This window comes from Xiphophorus maculatus, chromosome 17 (genome assembly GCF_002775205.1).
Source record: "Xiphophorus maculatus strain JP 163 A chromosome 17, X_maculatus-5.0-male, whole genome shotgun sequence".
Lineage (NCBI taxonomy): Eukaryota > Metazoa > Chordata > Actinopteri > Cyprinodontiformes > Poeciliidae > Xiphophorus > Xiphophorus maculatus.
The window spans coordinates 20,092,928-20,111,592 of NC_036459.1; the positions used below are offsets into that span (position 1 = coordinate 20,092,928).

General features: G+C 42.5%; 1 protein-coding gene across 4 annotated transcripts in view; it reads right to left on the reverse strand.

Moving 5' to 3' along the window:
- Window positions 1-18,665, reverse strand: part of tmtc1 (transmembrane and tetratricopeptide repeat containing 1) — a 128,608-nt gene that overhangs the window by 107,971 nt on the left and 1,972 nt on the right. The gene's annotated exons all lie outside the window — the stretch shown is intronic.

Sequence of the window (18,665 nt, forward strand, 5' to 3'; positions counted from 1 at the left end):
TAGTGTTTATATTAAGTAGTAAAATGTTTTAACAGACTTCAAATATACAGGGACACAAACAGGTCACTTTCTGTAACACATCCACACACAGCTGGACATTTACAGTACAGGCAAAAAGTTTGCATACACTCATCATGGGCATTAATATCACATTGATTTTTATAATAATCAAATTGAACAGTTATTTTTTTTTTAAGTGGTACAAAAGCAGACAAATTTAAAGGACTTCAAAAGTAATAGTCAAGTGCATATGATTGAATTTACAGCAGAGTTTTATTATTATTATTAATAATAATAATAATAATAATAATAATAATAATAATAATAATAATAATAATAATAATGTTGTTTGGGGCCTTGAGCAGAGTTTGATTTATATTCAAATTTAAAAATACTTAATTCCAAAGGGAAATTAAATGCTGTAACTCATTAATTTGGATTTTTCAAAGAGTTATTCAAGAGCATGATGGCTGTTGGCAGGAAAGATTTCTGAAGCCGAATCTGAAGAAGCCTCTGACTGAAGATGATCTGCCTTCCCAAGACAGTTGTGTGAAGAGGATGGTCAGTGTTGTCCATAATTTTCTTTATCCTATGAAGAATCCTTCTTTGCATAATCATCTCCAGAGGGTAGGCCTGTCACGATAGCAAATTTTGCTCAATGATTAATTGTCTCAAAAATTATTGCGATAAACGATAATATTGTTTGAAGACCTTTTTACACTGATTTAATGGAAATGATGTAATAATGCATGCGATTTCCTCCCAAAGGTAAATACACTTTATTTTCAAAAGAAAACTTAACACTGGAACTGATAAATAAAATAAACAAAACAACCAAAAACAAAAATAAAATGGATTCTCAGTCTCCATTAACAAAAAGCTCACATTAAAAAAAACAACTAAACAACATAAACCCAAAGTGGAAATAAATACTGCATTCAATCAAAAGAGTGCAGATTATGAAGTCTGTATATTATGTTGTCCTTCAGTAATAATTAGATTTAAATAGAGAAGATGGGCACATCGACTACCTGATGCAATAGAAGAAGAAGAAGAAGATTTTGATTTTTAACACAACATTTATTAAACAATAAAAATCAAATCAAACAATCAGCAGCACAATAATTGACATTTATAATAATAATTTGTTATATTCTAATTCGTTCTGTTCTGAAATGGAGCACAGTCTGTTTTCAAACCCCCACAGGTCCACAAACTCTTTGAGGTTCCTGGTAGCTTTGTAAAAGCAAAACTCCAGCCTCAGTCTGGCTTTCACGTTAATCTTCCACACATCAATAATACTCAAATGAGGTCCAGCCTGCATCTTATCACGTCGAGTTAAATAAATTGCCATCTTGGCTTCTGATAATAAATAATTTAAAATCCGTGACTTAAATCTTGTGGCTTTACTGTGAGGAAACCCATTAATAAAAACAGAACTGGTGAGAACTACACTAAAAAGACTAAAAAATGTCGACAGCACAGTGAAAAACACAGGTAATCGTGCACAATCTATAAAAACATGAAAAACACTCTCAGATAACCTGCAGAAAGGACACTCATTCACCACGCCGGGACTGATGATCGCCAAAAACGAGGTTGTGGCAATGGCACCGTGCAGTATCCTCCACTGCATATCGCCAGTCCTTTTTCGTATTGGAGGCTTGTACAAAGTCCTCCATTGTAGCCGAGATCCTCCGAGTCTGTCGGTCCACACGCTAACGGGCCTTCTGTACAGAGTCCCTTTGTTCAGAATCTTAATGTAGCATCTGTACAGTACTTTCGAGTCTGTCTTACACAGATCCAGTCCCCCCCCCCCCCCCCCCGAGTCTCGAAGGAGGGGGCCGCCGTCTTCTTCAAAGTCCGGATCTAAAAGCACATCTGGAAAAGAATCAGACGGATCCGGGTGACACTCCTCTGCGACGTACCGCTGCAGGAGTCGTCTCTCCTCAGCCATCAGGCGCTCTCTCACTCTTTCCAGAAAACGTCGCGTAAATCTGGCAGACCGGACCCCCAGCGTCGAAGCGACCTCTTGGACGTTTTCAAAGTCCGGTCCAGCCACCTGTATGAGTTGCTGCAGGGTCACTGTTCCGGCCCTGGACAGCATTCCAGCGACACCCGGCACTGTGCTGTCTGCTACATCCAGCCGTGCGCCGCACACTAATGGCTCCTCTAAAAGCCAATACAGTGAATCATTCGTGTTTGATCTGTGTAAGTTAAAAAAGGCACACGATTTAAAAACACTCTGATAAAACTGGGGCAGCCCTTTTAACTTTAAAAAACTAAAATCAATAAAAAACAAAGCAGCATCCAGCCCAAGAAAGTTCACACGTCTAAGAATGCAACTGGCCACATCTTTCCACACAGGAAATCTCGTCAAATACTTCTGTACAAACTGCAAACGAAATGTCGCCGTTCTACTAGCCAGGTGGACAAGGCCCTGACCCCCCTCCTCTCTCGGTAAAAACAACACAGATTGCGGCACCCAGTGTAGACCGTTCCAGAAGAACTTAACCATCTCTGCCTGGACCTTCATAAGTAGGCCGGATGGTGGGTCCAACACCCCCAGTTTATGCCACAACTGGGAAGCGACAAGATTATTCAATACAAGCACTCTGCCTCGATATGATAACTGCGAATGCAACCACTTCCACTTTGACAGTTTGTTTTGTATTTTTTGTTCAGTGTTTTCCCAGTTCTTTTTTACAATTTCTTTACTGCCTAAAAATACACCAAGGTACTTAAAACCATCTCTTTTCCATATCAGACCTTGAGGGAGAACCGGGAGCCCCGTGGACCACTCACCGATAGCCAGGGCTTCGCTCTTGCCCCAGTTCACCCTCACAGCAGATAAAACAGAGAACTGGTCCGTAATCTTGGTTAAAACACTGATATCCTGTTGGTCTCTAATAAAAACAACAACATCATCAGCATAAGCAGATAAAACTCTATTGTTTATAAAACCAGGTAAAACCAAACCATGAACATTTGAGCGAATTTTCCTGAGGAGGGGTTCCAGGGAGAGTGCATAGAGCATCCCCGACAGCGCACAGCCCTGTCGGACGCCTCTACGCGCCCTAAAAGGAGCACACAGGCTACCGTTGACCTTCAACACACCTTCAATGCCACTGTACAGCACCTGGATCATGGCGATCAGACCCTCGCCGAACCCAAACCTCCCCATGGTTTTCCAGAGGAAGCCGTGTTCAACGCGGTCAAACGCCTTTTCTTGATCCAATGAAATCAAGCCAGTCTGTAAACCCAATGAACCAGAGACCTCCAAAACATCCCGAATTAGGTAAATGTTATCTACCATGGACCTGCTGGGGACGCAATAAGTCTGATCCCGGTGGATGACCTGCTCCATAGCTTTCCCTAACCTGGTGGCCAGGGCCTTGGAGAGGATTTTATAGTCGGTGCAGAGGAGGGACATGGGGCGCCAGTTCTTTATTTCCTGCAAGTTGCCCTTCTTGGGCAGCAGGGTGATTACCGCCCTGCGACACGACAGGGGGAGTGAGCCGGTTTGCAGACTTTCGGTATACACCTCAAGCAAGTCTTGGGCCAGAAGGTCCCAGTGGGCCTTGTAAAACTCTACAGTGAGCCCATCAACACCCGGGGACCTCTGACCCTGCATACTAAGGAGAGCGGCGTGGAGCTCCTGGAGCCCCAGAGGGCATTCCAGGTCAGCGTTAGTCTCCTCAGAGACCTGAGGCAGTTCACTACAAAACTCCTCATACAATTCCTCATCTTCCTCGTACTCACTACGATATAGGGAACTGTAGAACTCCACCGCCCTCCTCCTGATCTGTCCCGGCTCACTCAGTTGCTGCCCCGCGTCCGACATCAACAAATGTATCTGCTTCCTCTGCCCGTGTTTCCTCTCCAAGCCGAAGAAAAAGCTGGAGGGAGCATCCATCTCTGCGATGTTCTGCACCCGAGATCTGACCAATGCGCCTTGGACTTTATTCTCCAACAGGTTGGCTAAGACTAGCCTTTTAGATTTAAGAGCTTCAATATACTCTCGATTTCCAGTGGAGTCACTAAGGCGTTCTAAGTCCACAATATTCATCTCCAGATCTCTAATAGATCCGGTGATGTCTCGAGTGGCATTAACAGTGTGTTGTTGACTCAGCAGCTTAATTTGGACCTTCCCATAATCCCACCATTGTCTCAGACAGGTAAAATCAGACTTTTTCTGTCTAAAACCAATCCAAAAATGACATAAAACTTCCTTAAAACTACAGTCATGAGTTAAAATCGAATTAAAATGCCAGTACGCGCTTCTAGGTAAGATGTTTCTAATAAACACAGCACCTAGAAGCAACGAATGATCTGTGAAGGCCACCGGCACAATCTGACATGTTCTAAACACATTAAAATGATGTTTAAAACAATAAATACGATAAAGTCTAGCTAAAGCGATACTGTTATCTTTAATGTGGGACCATGTGTACTGCCTGGAGCCTGCGTGCATCCTTCTCCATACATCCACCAGGCCGTGAGATGAGACCAGCTGCCTCAAAACGTGTTGGGCTGCCGGATGCGGCTCTGCATGGTTTCGATCTAAAACATCATTTTCAGTGCAATTAAAATCCCCACCTATAAAAACATAATCCTCTGACCCACAATCTCCCAACCTTTCCCCAATTTTCTCAAAAAAAACGCCTTTTCTCTGTACTGACAATGGGAGCATAAACATTAATAAAAACCTGGCTAAAATGATCAAAACAAGCTCTAACTAAAAGACACCTCCCCTGAACAACGTGTTCAATGTCCATGGAATTCGGGGTGAAAGCTTTGGAAAAGAGGAAGCCTACTCCCGCACTCTGTGAGGTGCCGTGGCTCAACACCACCTCTCCTCTCCACTCTCTACCCCAGTCCGTTTCAGTATTACAATTACTATGTGTTTCTTGCAAATAAATGATGTCAATCTTTTTCTGGTTCATCATTTGATAAATTAATGCCCGTTTTCCCGCCTCCCTCGCCCCATTAAGATTTAAAGATGCCACTTTAAAAGAATCCATACTGGGTAGGGGGTTAAAAAAAACACACAACAAACTAAGGAAAAAAATGAAATCTTGTCATACATCATAATGCTCAGAATTGTTTTCTGACCTTAGACATTATTTTTTTCAGTCTAAACACTTCTGTGTCCGCAAAACCGGACAACTCTCTGTTCTTTATGTGATATCGGGCAGAAAAATAAAACATTCTCAGATTTGGAAAATAACTCTCGAGTTTAACACCTTTCAAGCCTTTCGTTTGGCGTAAAAAGATGCGAAAAGCCTCAACAGGGTATCTCGGTTCTTTGGTACTTGACTGAGTAACCGATACATCGCTGGTGTCTGAAAACCAGCTCTCAGCGTCACTGCTGTCTGACCCGTCTTTTTTTTCTGCAGTTAGCTTGCAGGCCTGTTTGCTAGCTTGTGCAGCAGCCACCACGTTCTTTCTTTTGCTCCTTCTTTTTATTGGGGCAGAAGCTTCCACCTCTCTCTCATCATCTGTCAGTCCTTTCTCTTTCTCCACTACATCTCCCTCCACCCCCTCTACACTACTCTTTCCTTCATCCTGTTCATCTACCTGCATTTCTCTCTGTTCACCCTGAGCTCCACCCGCTAACTGTTCCTTCTCACCCCTCACCCTTTCCTGCTCTCTCTGCTCACTATCTTTCTGTACTCCTTCACCTTTCTCACCATTCTCGCCGTCACCACTCAACACACTGCTCTCATTAATGTTCTCACACACACTCATTTCTACCGTTCTATCATTCCCAACAATGCTGTCAACATCCTCTCTTACCACCACCGCAGGTACTTCCGCGTCAGCAGTGGGCTCCCCCTCCGCTAACGCGGGTCCACCTGCGTCAGTAGCGGAATCCTCCGCCGCCGTAGCCTCACCCAGTGGCTCTCTTTCCCGCTCAGCAGCAGCAGGCTGCTGCTGCTCTGCTGAAGCCGGCTGAGCCGGCTCGGCTCTGCCTGGACACATTTTTATAATGTGGCCTTCCTGACCGCACCCAAAGCACTTCATATGTGACGAAGTAGCAAACAACATATAATCAAATCCATCAACCTTATTAACATGGAACCTTAAATCTAGCTCCTCATCCCTCCTATTCAATAACATAAACAGCTGTCGTCTGTGCGACACAACATGTTTAAGCAGAGGTGACTTACAACCAGATAAAACCTTTCGAATCGGCGACACCACTTTTCCGTGTCGTGACAGTTCTTTAATTAAAAACTCGTCACTAATGAACGGAGGAACGTTTGAAAGTGTAATTTTAGTCGCCGGTAAAGTTAAAGGTGAAACGTGCAAAAACAAGCCATTAACAGAAACGCCCACCTCCACCAAGTGCTGAGCCTGTTCCACCTTTTCAACAAACAAAACAACCGCCCCGTTCATCCTAGCCGCCGATTTAATTGCCCCATACCCAATGTCTTTACCCACCGCCAAACAGACTTCCTCCACGCTGCACGGAGAACCGGCACCCACCTTGACGCCGTTCTTCCGTGTCAGCGTGGAGGACAAAACACTCCCATCACCAACCACCATGGCGTCTGAAGACGCCGGCCTGACGGCCACCCCCAAACCCACAAAACCCCTTAAAGCGTGACTGAACTAAACACAAAGTAACAATTAAACAAGTAATATGAACACCCAGTGAAAAAACAGTAAGACAAAACAAAGATAGAAAAGTAAACACTCGCTCTCTCTCTCACTCTTCTTCCGCTCTCCACTCACCCTCCTCTCACACGAAGAAGAAGAAGAAGAAGAATTACTTTATAGTGATGGGATTTTCGGCTCCTTTTCGAGATGCGGCTCTAATGGCTCTTCTTACTGTGGAGAGCCGGCTCTTTCGGCTCCCCATATATATTTTTGACATTATTAATTAATTAATAGCTTAAACCTAATTTTATAATATTTTGTTTCATTATTGACATTGTTAAGCACTTATGATGAGTAAAAATGCCGCATAACAATGCTTTATAAATAAACCTTTTATTATAACCAATTAAATTATCACAAAATAGCACCACTTCCACAAAAATAACTTAAAATAAATTAAACAGTTAAATATAAATACAAACACCCACCACAATACGAAAAAGTATCAAAGCAACTTCATAACAGAAAAGGTGCCACAATACAAATATCAAATAATATTCAGTGTTATGTGTGATTGGTCAGATGTGTGGAGCACACGCTTGACATGAGGGCAGTGGACCGACCGAGGGAAAAAAAACTCTCCGCTCTAGCACTGGCAGAAGAGCAAAACGCGCAAGGAGAGGGAGAAGGGGGAGGAGAGACAGCGAGGCACCGCAGGACAAAAAAAAACGATGTGGGGAAAAACTATCGGCTCTGGCACTTGCAGAGCACAAGCACAACGACAGGGAGGCGGAGAGACAGCGATATACTGTAGAAAAAAACCCGGCTCCCAAATAGGATCCTAAAACGGCTCCCATTGTGGAGCCGATTCCAATCGTTCACTTCAAAGAGCCGGCTCTTAGAGCCGGATCGTTAGCGACTGACACATCACTATTACTTTATTCATACCAGCAGGGAAATTATTTCGCAGTTACAGCAAGAATTTTTTATACACAGATTAACACACACAGAGACGGGAGCTGCATCTGCAGGCAGCCAGCTGAGAGGACATGTGGCAAAGGTCGTCGGGACAGGGAGTCGAACCCGCGACGTCCGCGGGTCTAAGGCCTCCAAATGTGGGACGTGCTAACCCCCTGCGCCACCACAGCATATAGTTCACACTATATGATTTTTTGCTCCTATTTTTCCCCTTACGACAATCTTAGAACGTTGGTCTTTCTAAGAGTGTGTGGTGTGTTAGGGTAGGTAACACACCACAGGGGTTTTCCCGACTGGGAGCTTTAACTCAGCCTGTTGAATGTGACAGGTAACCAATCAGCGGATTCTCCTCCACCTTTCTGAGGGGAAATTACGTCGGGGAATCCCAAACAGCTGACACAGCGCAACCCGAAGTCCAGCGGACATCGGAGATGATATGTGGAAACAACATTAATGTTTATTTAACATGCAAAGAATATAGAAATGACAAAGGGAGGAGTTGGAGCCAAATTGCTACCGCAGTTGATAAACCCGGTAACTTTCAGCTGTTCTTCGTTAACGTGACGTAAATAGGTTCTAATGATTTTCATTCAGTCAGGACTTTACGCTGACACTAGCCACATGCATTGCAGGTAGATTGTAGTAAAGCATTGATTAATGCCTGGTTTTAAAATTAGTTCACTGGACTTGTAGCCATTATTTTGTGCCCATTGTTGGACACCACACTGCAGGAACGAACCGATCGAACCGTTATACCTAGGATTTCTGTCGGGTAATGTTTGGTCTCAGGTTTTGAAAATGGGCCGACAGCTCTAAGATCCTGTCGTGTGGGCTGTGCATTACACTAAGGAAATGAGGAAGGGGGTTTCGGGGTCAGTAGAGAGCGCCGGAGTTGAGCCTTTTTTCATTCGGTGTCATCAACAGAAAAAGGCCAGAAGAGCCGATAATTAAAATGACGTCGATAGTTTTAATTTATCTGATTAATTGATTTACCGTTTGTCGCGACAGGCCTACCAGAGGGTATCCTACTCCGTTGCACATTCCTTAGGAACAGTTTCTCCTGTTGTCAGATAATAAAACATATCTCTACTATATGATATTCTCAATGCATCCATTTTCTAACCCCTTATCCCAGTGGGGTTAGGAGGGATGCTGGTGATTATCTCCAGTGGTCAACAGGTCACCCTGGACAGTTCACCAGTCCATCGCAGGGCAACACAGAGACAAACGGGACAAACAATCCTGCACATATACACTCACACCTATGGAGAATTTAGAGAGACCAATTAACCTGACAGTCATGTTTTTGAACTGTGGGAGGAAGCTGGATATACGATATTCTATTCTTCTAAAATGGATATTTTTAGAAGAATAATTGGTTAAGAATAGATAAAATAGATATCAGTTCTCTAATTAAATGTTATGAACTCTTTGCTATACAGGTGTTACGGCTACTCTTGGATTTTAACAAAAATCAAAAATCAAAAGGTGCCAGAGTAGTTTCTAGGAGGAGGGTTTTCCGACTCATCCAAAACAAAGCACTCGCGGAAAGTTTTCTGGTGGCAAACGGTGACTTTCTCAATGTATAAAAATAACAGAAACACTCTCCGAGTTGACTTTCCAAAAAATGTAAAATTAAACTTTATTTGGTACGGTGGAAAAACTATTTCACCCCTCGCTCCTTAACCAAACAATCAGATGCCCTGCAGCAGCTGCTTCCGCTGCTTAATCACAGCAGGAGGCCACCTGATAAGGAGGAGGGTCTAAACAAAACACATAAATAAACAAGTTACAATAGATATATTGTTTTTATCAATTTAGATCTGTAACCTTAATACATTAGCAAAGATAAGTTAATCCAATCCTTAATAGGCTCCAACATCCCGGCCCCAAATTGTTAGCCTTAGCAAAGTAACAATTTACAAAAATAATATTCATAGGAGCCTAGTATCTAGCAAAAACATGACAGAAATTTAATTATGATCTTTAAAAATCAATGTTCATAATCCTTTTGTCTATAAATGTTATCTAGAGCCTCTCAACATTTCTAATGCTTAAAGCAGTCCATAGTAAATATTAGAAAGTCTTTTATTTCATCCTGCTGCCTCCATTAAAAGACAGAGCTTATCTATTGGTCGCTGGATAACATTGGCTTTGGTTTTAACCAAAACACTTCTAACAAAGCCTTTGGCATCTGGAAAAGTCCTCATAACACGGCCCATTGTCCATGCGCTCCTTGGTGCCGAGTTATCCACAATAACAACCAGATCTCCAGGGCTGAAGTTCCTCTTTTTGCTGTTCCACTTGCTTCGTTCTTGCATGAGTGGGAGATACTCCCTTATCCAACGTCTCCAGAAAAGATCTGCAAGATACTGTGCTTGTCTCCATCTTCTTCTTGAATATTGATCTGTTTTGTCAAAGACTCCTGGTGGTATGGTTGCTTTCCCTTTCAGCTGGAGTAAATGGTTTGGTGTTAGTGGTTCTAAGTCATTGGGGTCATTTGACACTGAAGTTATTGGCCTGTCATTTAGGATGGCTTCTACTTCACATAGTGCTGTTGACAGGGTTTCATCGTCCAGTGTTTGTTCCTTTAGAACAGATGTGAGGGTCTTTTTGATTAGACGTATTAGTCTTTCCCAGACTCCTCCGTGGTGAGCCCCATAAGGAGGGTTAAAAATCCATTTTATTCCCTCTACTAAAAGAGCCTTTTGGATTTTCTGATGATTTAGCTCTCTTAATGCTTCTTGTAGTTCCTTTTGTGCTCCCACAAAGTTTGTCCCGCAGTCTGTTCTGATGCTCATCATTGATCCTCTTCTGCAGATGAATCTGCGTATAGCATTTATGCACGAGTCTGTGGTTAAGAAATTGGCCATCTCCAGGTGGACAGCTCGACTCACCAGGCAGGTGAATATGACTCCCCATCGTTTCACCTGAGCTCGTCCCCTTTTTACTTCAATAGGACCAAAGTAGTTTCTAGGAGGAGGGTTTTCCGACTCATCCAAAACAAAGCACTCGCGGAAAGTTTTCTGGTGGCAAACGGTGACTTTCTCAATGTACAAAAATAACAGAAACCTTTATTTGGTACGGTGGAAAAACTATTTCACCCCTCGCTCCTTAACCAAACAATCAGATGCCCTGCAGCAGCTGCTTCCGCTGCTTAATCACAGCAGGAGGCCACCTGATAAGGAGGAGGGTCTAAACAAAACACATAAATAAACAAGTTACAATAGATATATTGTTTTTATCAATTTAGATCTGTAACCTTAATACATTAGCAAAGATAAGTTAATCAATAAAAATTCTTCTTAAACCTTTTCATAAGGTGCTGTGTGCGTTCCTTAACTGCTTGCACTGATTCATTGACTGCATCAACATTTCCTGCATCCGTCATCAAAGTCTTGATTTCATTAATCTTTCTAGTACAGGCACCCAGTCTGCCTCTGCGCGAAAGAACGCGCACCTTTAACATGTCCTCAGACGCAGGAGGAGTTTCAGGATCAGACATCGTTAATTATCACACAGATCCCTTCTCTGTCAAATAAGTTAATCATTTTCTTTTTCTTCCTCTGATAAGAGCTCCAACAACAGGACATGAAAATTAACAATAAACCTGAAGAAAACAAGAGTGGTATTTTATCCATGGCTGAATGTCTGCATAGGTCTAAAACTTACAAGTACTTACATTTTGTCTTTAATTTACATGACTATTCAAGTTATTTATAATTGTGTATGTTTCAATGGTAAAAAAATGAGAAAAAGTGTTGGTATACATATAAACTATTTTGTCTGTTTTAAATAATTCCTTCTGTTTATGTAACTTCCACATTCGTATGCTTGTGTTTTTAATCTACATTTATGTGCTATAACATCTGATTACTTCTCCCAGTGAACAGAAGAAGGGGAACCCAAAATACAAGTCAAGTTGGTTAATTTGTACTTTGTACAACATCATTCTATCCACTCACTGTTTGGCTTCTTCCTGGAGAATCTTCAATGTAAGAAAGTGAGAAAATATGTCCAGTACTTATAACCATTACTGGATTCTTTTTTGCAGTTTTTCTTTGAATATTATGAGTTTAAGCTCCCAATCAATACAACTGGTGACCAAAATGTGAAAACATGGAAGGTTTGATCAAAACGAGGAAAACTCTGATTAGAAGGAACACAGCTTTATTCATTTTCAGTGTAACTTCAACACCATATGAATCACAACTAAACATATAGAGAAGTTAAAAATAACAGATTATTAATCCACTTCACATCTGTACGAACCTCAGCCACCTTTTCCTAAATTAGAAAGTGACCACTTTCAAATAAATGCCAACAAAACCAATGGAGCCAACAAAACCTTAAAAAGAAAAAAAAAATCTTGGTCATCTTATAACTTTACTCAATGTCTATGCTCCTAATACTGATTTACTTAATTTTATAATCGAAAAAGGTTTATTGTTTAATCAATATTGTAATGGCCTGGGAGTCTTGGCAGGTGATTTCAATTGCATAATTGATCCTGAATTGGATAAATCCTCAGCAGTGTATGTATCCAACCGCAAAGCCCGCGTTGTTCTTAAAGGACTATGTTCAGATACAATTACTGGTCAATGTGTGGCGTCTGCTGAATCCTGAAGTAAAAGACTACTCTTTTTTTATCCACATACTCATAACTCCAAGTAGTAGGTAACCAAGATGGCAGCGCCCTGTATGGCTGCGGCTGCATGGGCTCTCGACAACTTGCGAGTATTTGAGCAAAATACGCCGCCTAAAACGCTACAAACTTTGCATTCACTCAGTAAGTTAGCATATGACACTCATAAATACGACTACTCTGGAGTGTTTACGTGACCTCGGAGTGCTACGGAGGCAAGACCCAGCGGCCCACAGCGCAGCGGACTCGCCTAGCAGCACTAGTCGGAGGAGGAGAAAGCGAAGGCGGTGCGACCGGCAGCGGAAGCGCGGCTGTCGAAGTGGACTAACAGGTAAGCTAAACGCTAACCCCCACAGATCGCCGCTTCCGTCCATCTTCCTCTCCAACGTCCGCACTCTGGACAACAAAATAGACCATCTGCAACTAGAACTGTCTTCAAAGAGAGAGTTGAGGAACTGCTGCGCTCTCATTCTGACGGAGACATGACTTAACTCGTCCATACCGGACAACATTGTTAGCCTGGAGGGGCTCGCTACATTCCGCGCAGACAGGAGCAGCGCTCTCAGCGGTAAAACCCGAGGAGGGGGGCTGTGTATTTACATCAATAATAACTGGTGTAAAAATGCCATGACTGTCGCCAGTTACTGCTCCCCGGACATCGAGCTTCTGACTGTTAACTGCAGACCATTCTACCTGCCCAGGGAGTTTACTGTGGTTAGCATCACTGCCGTATATGTGCCCCCCAGTGCTAACACTAAAGAGGCTATGAGTGTTCTCTACCGGACCATCAGTGATTTGCAATCCTCACACACAGAGGGCGTTTTCATCATTGCTGGGGATTTTAACCAGGCCAACCAGTATGTGGATTTCCCAACCAGGGGAGTGAATACTCTAGACTTGGCTACACCAACATCAAAGAAGCATTCAGAGCAGCCCCCCGCCCCCACCTTGGCTCTTCAGACCACCTATCTGTTATGCTAATTCCTGCATACAAGCCCCTGCAGATCAGAACAAAACCTACAGTGAAGCAGGTGAGAGTGTGGACTGAGGGGGCCATGGAGGCACTTCAGGACTGTTTTGAGTGCTCTGACTGGGAGATGTTCAAGGCAGCAGCCACTTACAATGACCAGATCAACATCGATGAGTACACCATGACTGTGTCAGCCTACATCAACAAGTGCACAGAGGACGTCAGCATCACTAAGAACATTATCACCCGGGCCAACCAACAACCCTGGATGACTAAGGAGGTACGTGAAATGCTAAAAGCACGGAACTCAGCCTTCAAGTCTGGTGACAAGGAGGCACTGAGGACAGCGAGAGCCAACTTGAATCGTGCTATCAGGTTAGCAAAGCGAACCTACAGTCAAAAAATACAGGAGTTCTTCCACGACACCAGCAACACCAGAAGTATGTGGCAAGGCATAAAGGCGATCACAGACTACAATCCATCCTCCCCCCCAGTGGGTGAAATTGATGCTGACTTTCTAAATGGACTCAATAACTTCTTTGGGAGGTTCGAGGCACTGAACAGTACTCCGGCAAAGAAAACTGTTCCCCACCAGGAAGAGGAGGCACTCTGCCTGGACACAGCCGATGTGTTGAAGACTCTGAAAAGAGTCAACCCACGGAAGGCCCCAGGCCCCGACAACATACCTGGGCGGGTGTTCAGGGAATGCGCAGGTCAGCTGGCTGGTGTCCTAACAGACATTTTTAACACCTCACTGGACCAAGCCACAGTGCCAGCCTGTCTCAAAACTGCCTCCATCATTCTGGTGCCAAAGAAACCTCAAGTCACCTCTTTCAACGATTACCGGCCTGTGGCACTGACTCCCATCATGATGAAGTGCTTTGAAAGGCTGGTAAAAGAACACATCGTCTCCAGACTCCCCTCCACATTCGACCCGTTCCAGTTTGCCTACCGCCGAAACCGCTCCACTGAGGACGCCATCTCCTCCGCCCTACACCTGAGCCTGGCTCACCTGGAGGAGAAGAACACTCATGTGCGGATGTTGTTCCTGGACTTCAGCTCAGCGTTCAACACAATCATCCCACAGCATCTGGCAGAAAAACTGGGACACCTGGGCTTCAGCACCCCCCTGCGCAACTGGCTGCTAGACTTCCTCACCAACAGACCTCAGTCAGTCCGGATCGGACAACACACCTCCGATGTCATCACAGGCTCCCCTCAGGGCTGCGTCCTGAGCCCTCTGCTGTTCACTCTGATGACACACGACTGCGTCCCCAGGTTCGCCACCAACCATATCGTGAAGTTCGCGGACGACACAACGGTGGTGGGCCTCATCAGAGACGACAACGACCTGGACTACAGAGAGGAGGTGGAGCAGCTGGTGGACTGGTGCAGAGACAACAGCCTGATCCTGAACGTTGACAAGACGAAGGAGATGATCATCGACTTCAGGAAGGACCGGCCCAGCCACGCTCCACTGTTCATCAACAGCTCGGCTCTGGAGGTGGTCAGCAGCACCAAATTCCTGGGGGTGCACATCACTAACGACCTCACCTGGACTGTGAACACCACGTCTCTGGTCAAGAGGGCACAGAAACGTTTGTATTTCCTACGGAGGATGAGAAGAGCACACCTGCCCCCGCCCATCCTCAAGACGTTCTACAGAAGCACCATAGAGAGCATTCTGACCAGCTGCCTCTTTGTGTGGTGTGGAGGCTGCAGCGCCTCCGACTGGAAGAACATGAGGAGAGTGGTGCGGACAGCAGAGAGGATCATCCGGGCCCCCCTTCCCTCCATTCAGGACATTTCATCCCAGCGCTGCGTGTCCCGAGGCCGAAACATCGTCAGTGACCCCTCACACTCCCACCATGGACTGTTCTCCCTGCTGCCCTCTGGAAAGAGGTTCCGCAGCATCCGGTGCAGGTCCACCAGGTTCCGAAACAGCTTTTTCCCACTTGCCATCAGACTGCTGAACTCTTAACTGGACTGCACTCAAAAACTGGTCTCCACTTTATACCTTGCACATGTACAGAGCTAAATAACTTATATTTTACTGTCATTCCTGCACTTTATATTTTATACTTATATTTATATTTTATATTGTATTTTACTTTATTCTGGAGTAACCTCATAACATTGGAACCTCAAAACATTGTCCTGAGCCGTATGCAACGAAATTCCGTTCTGTATACACCCTGTGCATGCAAAATGATAATAAAGTCAGTCTAAGTCTCAGACTTGATTATTTTTTTATCCCTAAAATTTTTCTGCATTCTGTTCCATCTTGCTCCATGGGCTCTTTCAGATCATGCTCATTAACTAAGGCATTTATTTAAGTTTGTTTTTCAATTTTAAAACTTAATGAGATGTCTTCTAATAGGAACCTAATAGAGAGCTACATTCAACTCTAACTCACAATTATTAGTACTATACAAGGCTCCTATGTGGCCACACATACAGCCAAAGGGACAGAACAGACTTTGGCCTTTCCTCTGCCTCATTCACAATTCAATACAGACAGTTGCTTGTGGAGAAAGTATTAGTCCTCATTAACTATTTTATCCATTTCATGCATTTAGCTTTTTAGGAATACATCCACATGAGGGAGCTCGGAGTACATTCTTCTCAAAACGTCCTGGTATACGCAAGGCTGCTGGTGGATCTACACACGCTGAAGAAAGGTCTGCAGTGACCTTTGTTTGATAGGTCAAGATGAGTTCAGTAATTATAGCAAGAATTATGAAGGTCATGGCAGTATTTATGTCAGGTTATTATTACACATAATTCACCAGTTTATTACATTCATAAGTCTTTACTATTCTGGCATTATGTTATTATTCTGGACAGATAGTCCACACATTCTTTGAAGACTTTGAATTAATGAGTTAGATTACTTTATTTAATTTTTTAATTATAAAGTAGTTTTGAATTTTAATTAAAGATATCAGAAAATGCCATTGTGATTAAGAATGTGCAGACTATTTTATCTCAGAAAGTAAGCTAGTCCATACTGTTTATTTTATTGTCTTTATCTCTCTTTTGTCATTACTTTGTCTTTATGATTGCATTGTGTGCATTGTTATAACTCTTGAAAATATCTTTACTTTCTCATCTTCTTTTGCATACATACATACACACACACGCCCACCCACACACACACATACATACATCCATCCATCCATCTCAGTGACGTGCGGTCAGGGGAGGCAAGTGAGGCAGAGCCTCACCTGTCATCATGGAGAAATAATATATAATTATAAAAAATAGCAATAGAAACTATTTTATCATATATTATCTTTTCACTATGACAGGTGAGGCAGAGCCTCTCTCTATATATATACATATATATATACGCGTGCGATGAGGGGAGGCAGGTGAGGCTCTGCCTCCGCCGTCAAAATGAAAAGATAATATATATATAATAGGCCTGTCGCGATAAACGATAAATCGATTAATCGTACGATAAATTAAAACTATCGACGTCATTTCAATTATTGGCATTATCGTCTCTTCCGGCCTTTTTCTCTTTCTGTTAATGACACTGAATGAAAAAATGCTCAACTCCGGTGCTCTCCACTGACCCTCCCTTCCTCATTTCCTTAGTGTAAAGCCCAGCGGACACTACACGATCTTAGAGCTGTCGGCCGATTGTTGGCCCATTTTCAAAACCTGAGAGACCAAACATTAGCCGACAGAAATCCTAGCTATAACGGTTCGATCGGGTTCGGTCCTGCCGTGTGGTGTCCAACAATGGGCACAAAATAATGGCTACAAGTTCAGTTAACTAATTTTAAAACCAGGCATTAATCAATGCTTTACTACAATCTACCTGCAATGCATGTGGCTAGTATCAGTGTAAAGTCCTGACTGAATGAAAATCATTAGAACCTATTTAGGTCACGTTAACGAAGAACAGCTGAAAAGTTACCGGGTTTATCAACTGCAGTAGCAATTTGGCTCCATCTCCTCCTCTTGTCATTTCTATATTCTTTGCATGTTGAATAAACATTAATGTTGTTTCCACATATCATCTCCAATGTCAGCTGGACTTCGGGTTGCGCCGTGTCAGCTGTTTGGGATTCCCTTCCGTAATTTCCCCTCAGAAAGCGCGGAGGAGAATCCGGGCTTTCTGATTGGCTACCTGTCACATTCAACAGGTGTAGTTAAAGCTCCCAGTCCGGGAAAAAACCCTGATTTAGATCGGAGCGGCAACGACAATCTACCGTAACACACCACACAATCTTAGAAAGACCAACGTTTTAAGATTGTTGTAAGAGGAGCAAAAATCATGTAGTGTGAACTATTGCATCAGGTAGTCGATGTGCCCATCTTCTCTATTTAAATCTAATTATTACTGAAGGGCAACATAGTATACAGACTTCATAATCTGCACTCTTTTGGTTGAATGCAGTATTTATTTCCACTTTGGCTTTATGTTGTTTAGTTTTTATCAAGTACATTTTTTGTTAATGGAGACTGAGAATCCATTTTGTTTTTGGTTGTTTTGTTTATTTTGTTTATCAGTTCCAGTGTTAAATATTCTTCTGAAAATAAAGTGTATCTATCTTTGGCAGGAAATCGCATGCATTATTACGTCATTTACATTACATCAGTGTAAAAAGGTCTTCAAACAATATTATGGTTTATCGCAATAATTTTTTGAGACAATTAATCGCTCAGCAAAATTTGCTATCGTGACAGGCCTAATATATAATAAAAGTTTATATTGCTATTGTTCACCCTGTGGTTTGTACTATAAAGTACCTATTTTTCATTTAGCTTAACCAATTCTGATTATTTTTTCTTCAAAATCACCGAGCTGCTGCATTCTGGATCACTTGAAGACGCTGCATCAGGGATTTATCCATATATAATTTATCAATTTATAATAATAAATTATTATAATGATAATAATAATTTATTATTATTGTAATAATAAATTACAATAATTCAATTGCAATGCAATAAAGGAATGGACAATTCCTTCAAAATCCTTATAACAAAATAAGATTTCACCTTTGCTAAAATCCGCAGGAGGTAAAAACTTGATTTAACAATGGAACTAATTGGTTTGACAAATTTTAAACAGCTATCAAAGATAACACCAAGATTTCTGGCAGAGGTCTGACAAAATGGAGGTAAAGAACCAAGTATTGAGTCTGGATTTTAAGTACAAATGTTTTGACCAAATAATATGATTTGAGTTTTGCTATGATGGAGGTGAAGAAAATGTATGTCCATCCCTGATCTAATTTCAGCTAAGCATTCTATTAATACAGTCATTTTTACCATTTAGCAGTTTTAGGGGCATATAAATCTGGCCGTCTTCCGCAAAGCCAATAATCTGGCCAAACAAAAATCAGAAATTCTGAAAAATGACATTCAGCATTGTCTAAGCGCAATTGCAAATCTGAAAATGAAGATTTCAGTGAACCAATAACAAAAGTATTATTTACTTTTGGTAAA